General features: G+C 40.3%; 1 pseudogene; it reads left to right on the top strand.

Annotated features, from left to right (window-relative positions):
- The first annotated feature begins 4,939 nt into the window (after positions 1 to 4,939).
- Positions 4,940 to 5,708, top strand: LOC133254013 (small ribosomal subunit protein eS4, X isoform-like; annotated as a pseudogene).
- The last annotated feature ends 448 nt before the right edge of the window (positions 5,709 to 6,156 follow it).

Genomic DNA, 6,156 nt, shown 5'->3' with positions numbered 1-6,156 from the left:
TCTGCAGTGATTTTGGAGCCCAAGAAAATTGTCTGTCAGTGTTTCCATTTTTCCCCCATCCATTTGCCATGAAGTGATGGGCCTGTGTGTCATCATCTTAGTGTTTTGAATGTTAAGTTTTAAGCCAGCTTTTTCACAGTGATGTGTGCATGCAAATGCTTACTTAATATTACCATATTAAAATGTATCAAAATATCCAGAATTATGTTATGAATTAACATACAAATGCAACATGAAATGAAAATGTCAACTTGTCTGAATAAATAAAATATTTGCTCAACCACTGTTTATGGTGTCATCCTACTAAATACAAGGCCCTTTGAAGACAGCAAAAGCTGATGTGCATTCTGCCTTTGAGGAATTATCTATTTAATGACAGGAAGTCACAGTTTCATTGGGAAGCTTATATGCTAATGGTAATTGTGTGTTGGTAGTCAACCACAAGTATAAACTCCTTGTTGGCGTATGTGTGTTCCTGACAAATCTTTGGAAGTAAGCATTTGGATATGGAAAGGTCATATCCTTTAAAGATTTCAGTCCTTATACAAAAGTCTCTGATATCCCTAACCTAATATTTTAAGGCCAACTTCTATTTTTGTAGTTATACTTAATAAGATAAGGGTAAGATATTACAACTCTTGAGGCCTGAAAGAGAATAAAAACAGAGAGAATATCAGAGCAATTTAGACCTAGAATGAAGCACAGATTATCTGGCTTAACCCTTAAGTTTACCAGAAGCCTACTGTTCAACCTTTAGATCGTTAGTATGTGAGAAACGACAAGACAACTCCCTTGATCACTTTTTCCTTCTTCTTCCGTCTCCCCTCCCCACCTTACTGTATTCTTCTGGAGTACTAAAGGGACCTCCCGGGGATGTTTTCATTTTGAGCAGAAGACAGATGTCAGTGCCGATTTGAAGACATCACATGACTGAGCAACTAAGTAAACATCATGGTTTTAGGAAGGGAATTGGGATGGAGCCTACTCCTTCATACTGATGCAGCCTCCTTATCCATGTTCTTCTTAATGATCATAGAGCAGTGTTGGCAGACTTTTTCTGCAAAGGGTCAGAGTAAATATTCTAGGCATTGTGCTCCCTTTCATTTCTACCCAACCTACTCCACTTTGCCATGTAGTGTGAAAGCAGCCATAGACAATACAAATGAGTGTGGCAGGGGTCCATTCAACTGTGTTTGTAGAAACTGAAACTTGAACTTTATACAATTTTCACAGGTCATGAAATAGTATCTTTCTTTTAATTCTTTTCAGTCATCGGAAAACAAAAATCATGCTTAGCTCACAGGTTGTAGAAAAACAGGCTGTAGTCAGATTTGGCTGGTGGGCCATGGTTTTTCTGTCCCTTTTGTAGGGAACACTTATGGGATGTCCCTTATATGTATACTGATGAATCTAACCTAGTCAGAGTTGATACCCAACGAAAATAAACATAAGGGGGACATAATTGCCTCAACCCTCGTTGTTGTTCTTGTTGTTGCTTTGTCACTAAGTAATGTCCAATTCTATGTGACCCCGTGGACTCTAGCCCACCAGGCCCCTCTGTCCATATGCTTCTCCAGGGAAGAATACTGGAGTGGGTTGCCATTTTCTTCTCCAGGAGGATCTTCCCAACCCAGGGATCAAACCTGCATCTCCTGCATTGCAGGCTGATTCTTTACCACTGAGCTACCTGGGAAGCCAACCCTAGTTAGGATCCCAGAATTTTCAGGATTATTTTCCTTATCTCTCTACATTTCAAGATGATCAGGTGGTGGACCACACACATAAGATAACTGCCCACATGACCTGGTAATCAAACTTTGTTCTATGCTTATTCAGAGACCAAGTTCTTCTGGACTGTGCCCCATATTTATTTCTTATTTATTTTCCTTTCCCCTCATCTTTGGGATTCTCCGCAGGTGATGTCTGCCAGCATTTATGGAAGGCAGATGCCTGTCTGTCTACTGATCCACTCAGTAATCAAGGAAGCTTCCCAGGGAAGAAGTGTGGATAAAGCTCCATATAAAGAGGTGAGGTAGTTGTTGGGAGGGCTTCAAACTGCTGAGTCATTGCTGCGTCATCATTTACAAGTTGCCATTTCTGTTACAAGGCAAATGTGAGGGTGTGTGAATTTATGTACAATTTATAACATCAAATTCAGTGAAACATTTGCCAGTAGCTTTATACAGGGTGGATCAAAGTAAAGGACAGAAGCCTAGAGACTGGAAAGAAAAGGAGATTAAGATTTCATCACAGCTCCAGATTTCAGCCACACATCAAAGGTGTTTGTTCTGTTGGCTTGTTTTAAGAACATGCTTAAATGGGTTACTGTATAATTTATTTGTCAAAGTAAGGATTTTAAATGCCGTTAAACTAAAGACATTATGAGAAAACCAATTTTCTCTCTCTCTTTTTTTTTTTTTTGGTATTCATCCTGAGATAAAATGCAAAGGTAAGTTGTATGTATGGGGCAAATAATTTCTCTTTTATTAGGACTCTTTCCTGTCTCATTTTTGGTTGAGATTCCCAGGTAAAAAGTCTCAAGCATTCCCACATTCCAAAGTGAGCAACTGGACCCCCTAATCGGGACTTGTAAAGGAGAGTCAAAATCCTGTTTTGTGACTCTCAGCTGTCCACCTACCCCAGGCTAGGAAAGAGACCAAGATCATGGTATGGACAGAAGAGCCTGAAACTTGGAGAGATTTCTTTGGGAAAAGTTAGGCTTTGAGTTTCATGTTTCACCCAAAGTCTCATATTTCTCTTCTCAATCATGTGTCATGAAACGGCTTCTTATTCTGATATTTTTTCAACCTAAGATGGTAAAGCCTTTCTTAACTTACTGGTTGTACAAAAACAAGTCGTGGGCTGGATTTGCTCCATGTGCTGTAGTTTGCAGAGCTCTGACTTGGAAACAAAAAGAGGGGGGAATTAGTGGTTTTTTATCATTAAACTGTTTTAAAAATTATTGTTTGTCCCTAAAGGTTCGAGAGGAAGAATTTTTTTTTACATGGCAACGATAGTAATTGTTCAGTCATTCATTCGTGTCTGATTCTTTGTGACCCCTTGGACTGCAGCATGTCAGGCAGGCTTCCCTGTACATCACCATCTCCCAGAGTTTGTTCAAACTCACATCTATTGAGTCAGTGATGCCATCCACCATCTCATCCTCTGATAGTAATAATAATGCTGCTGCTGCTGCTGCTAAGTTGCTTCAGTCGTGTCCGACTCTGTGTGACCCCATAGACAGCAGCCCACCAGGCTCCCCCGTCCCTGGGATTCTCCAGGCAAGAACACTGGAGTGGGTTGCCATTTCTTTCTCCAGTGCAGAAAAGTGAAAAGTGAAAGTGAAGTCGCTCAGTCATGTCCGACTCTTAGCGACCCCATGGACTGCGGCCCACCAGGGTCCTCCGTCCATGGGATTTTCCAGGCAAGAGTACTGGATTGGGGTGCCATTGCCTTCTCCAAGTAATAATAATAGCTAATACTTTAATAGTTGTTTCTATGTGCCTGATGCTTTTGAAGTACTTTGCTCTATTTACTCATTTAGTGCTCATGATACAGCAATGAGTTAAATATTCAACACTATTAAATAGTTTAGCCAAATTCTCAGTTTTAGCGAAAATAGCAGGGCCTAAATGCAAATCCAAGTGACCTCATTCTAGCATGGCACACTTAACTACAAGGCTAGTTTCTCACTTACGTTGGTCACACACCCAGTGAAGCCCACTGTTTCTGCTTGAGTGTTCTCCACAAGGTCTAGACAGTTTAGCAGGGTGTTCTCCTTTAGAACCTGTATTTAAGGGGGTGTCTGAAGTCAGAGGGATAGAAAAATGCTGAGCAATCGTCAATATAAGTCAACACACATTTTTCAAAATTCTTGAGTGACATAATTTTAGCACGCAAACTGATCATCACAGGAAGGCTTCCAGAAAAGTTTTTTAAAATGAGGATGAAGAAAGAAAGATTTATTTGATTGGGTGGGTCCACTGGGGACATGGTGAGTCTGATTGTCCTTTGGGAACTCAATAGGCCTCCAACCAGCAGAGTGTTTTACTATCTAATCTCCAAGTCACTAATCAAAATGAGGATTGTAGCCTGTAAGGAGAAAATTCGTCATGAAGGATTCCATGTCTGTGAAAGTTTTTTCATATATGTGGCCAATTGTAATCAGTCTCTGAAACAAGTTATGCTTTATGTTCTATGTATGAAACAAGTATGTGTGTGTTGAGAAAGGACCACACTTCATTTGTGTGGGGAGGACAAGAAGGACCCTATAAAAGCCTGTGGATTCTGCAAGATTCTAGCTGTACCACTTTTGTACTGATTAACACCTGGCAAATTCCTTTCCCTCTCTAGCAGCCAATTACGTCTCTGAAAAAAATAAAATAGCAATGATAATATTACTAAATTCACAGGGTCATTGAAAAGATTAAAGACAATAATGTATGTGCATTGCAAGCTATAAAAAATACATATATTAATATCTTTTAATAAAGCCAATGAAAAAAGACAAATCAAGCTGAATCTAAAGGAACTCTATTGCTACCTGCATCAGCAAATCAAGATAAGACAGTTGCTATTTTGTTTCAATAATAGCTCGAAGGCAACTAACAGTATAACCTCTACTGCAGGTAGTTTCTGAGAAAATACAGAGTCGGTATCACTTTAGAAATGTCTTAGGGGATAGATTTTCCTGGAGGAGGAAATGGCAACCCACTCCAGTATTCTTGCCTGGAAAATCCCATGGACAGAGGAGCCTGACAGGCTACACTCTATGGGATCATAGAGTCAGACACGACTGAACATGCATGCCAAAAAAAGGGAGATCGATTTTATGAAAATGTTTGTTTTACCTTCCTTTTAATGAGAAGTATTTTCCCAGTTTTGGTCTAAACTTTCTATGTTTTAAAAGAAAGTCGCTCTTTTCATGCCTAGCGCAGCCATGACTCAGGGTCCCAAGAAGCGTGTAGCAGCTCCAAAACGTTGGATGCTGGACAAAGTGACTGGTGTGTTTGTTTCTCGTCCATCTACGTGGCCCCAGAAGCTGAGGGAATGTTTCCCCCTAATCATTTTCTTAAGGAACAGACTTAAGTATGCCCTAACAGGAGATGAAGTAAAGAAGATTTGCATGCAGTATTTCATTAAGATGGATGGCAAAGTCCACACCGATATAACCTACCCTGCTGGTATTATGGATGTAATCAGCATAGATAAGACTGGAAAGAGTTTTCATTTGATCTACGACACCAAGGGTCGCTTTGCTGTTCATCGTGTTACACCTGAGGAGGCCAAGTGTAAACTGTACAGTGAGAAAGATCTTTGTGGGGACAAAAGGAGTCCCTCATCCAGTGATCCATGATGCTCGCACCATCTGTTACCCTGATCCCCTCCTCAAGGTGAATGACACCATCCAAATTGACTTGGAGACTGGTAAGACTACTGATTTCATCAGATTTGACACTGGTAACCTGTGCATGGTGACTGGAGTTGCTAACCTGGGAAGAACTGGTGTGATTACCAATCCAGGTTCCTTTAACGTAGTTCATGTGACAGACGTGAATGGCAACAGCTTTGCCACACGGCTCTCAAACATCTTCCTTATTGGCAAAGGCAACAAACCATGTATCTCCCTTCCCTGTGGAAAGGGTATTCTCCTTACCACTGCTGAGGAGAGAGACCAGAGACTGGCAGCCGAACAGAGCAGGGGATAAAATGACCTCTATGTGATGTGACTGGAAAAGTCTTTGTACCTAATTAAAGGTAATTCCAAGTGATTAATAAAAAAAAAGAAAAAGAAACTCAACTACTAAAGTTAGAAATGGGTGTGGTGGCCTCTTAAGGAAAAGGCATACTATTTGATTAAAATTTCAGCTCTTCTGATAGTTCTTAGCTCGGGTTAACTAACATTCAAGAATAAATTGATTTTTTTTCTGTTGTGTCATTTAAAACTGCCAGTGTTATCCATTCCAAGGTTTACCTTTATTATCAGCCCCCTCTGCCATCACCCAAAATTAAATTGCTGGCTTTCCTCAAAATGTTCTTATTTTTGATCAGATAAAATTTGCCTTCTTTGTAGTTTCACGATGAATAGGGTGTACATGGGATTTGGGCTTCGTGTTGATTGAAAGTATAGCTCTCTAGCAACAAGGATCTTGCTGG

Source organism: Bos javanicus, chromosome 1, assembly GCF_032452875.1.
Source record: "Bos javanicus breed banteng chromosome 1, ARS-OSU_banteng_1.0, whole genome shotgun sequence".
Taxonomy (NCBI): Eukaryota; Metazoa; Chordata; class Mammalia; order Artiodactyla; family Bovidae; genus Bos; species Bos javanicus.
The sequence above is the reverse complement of the archived record's forward strand: the minus strand, read 5'-3'. Positions and strand labels throughout refer to the sequence as shown.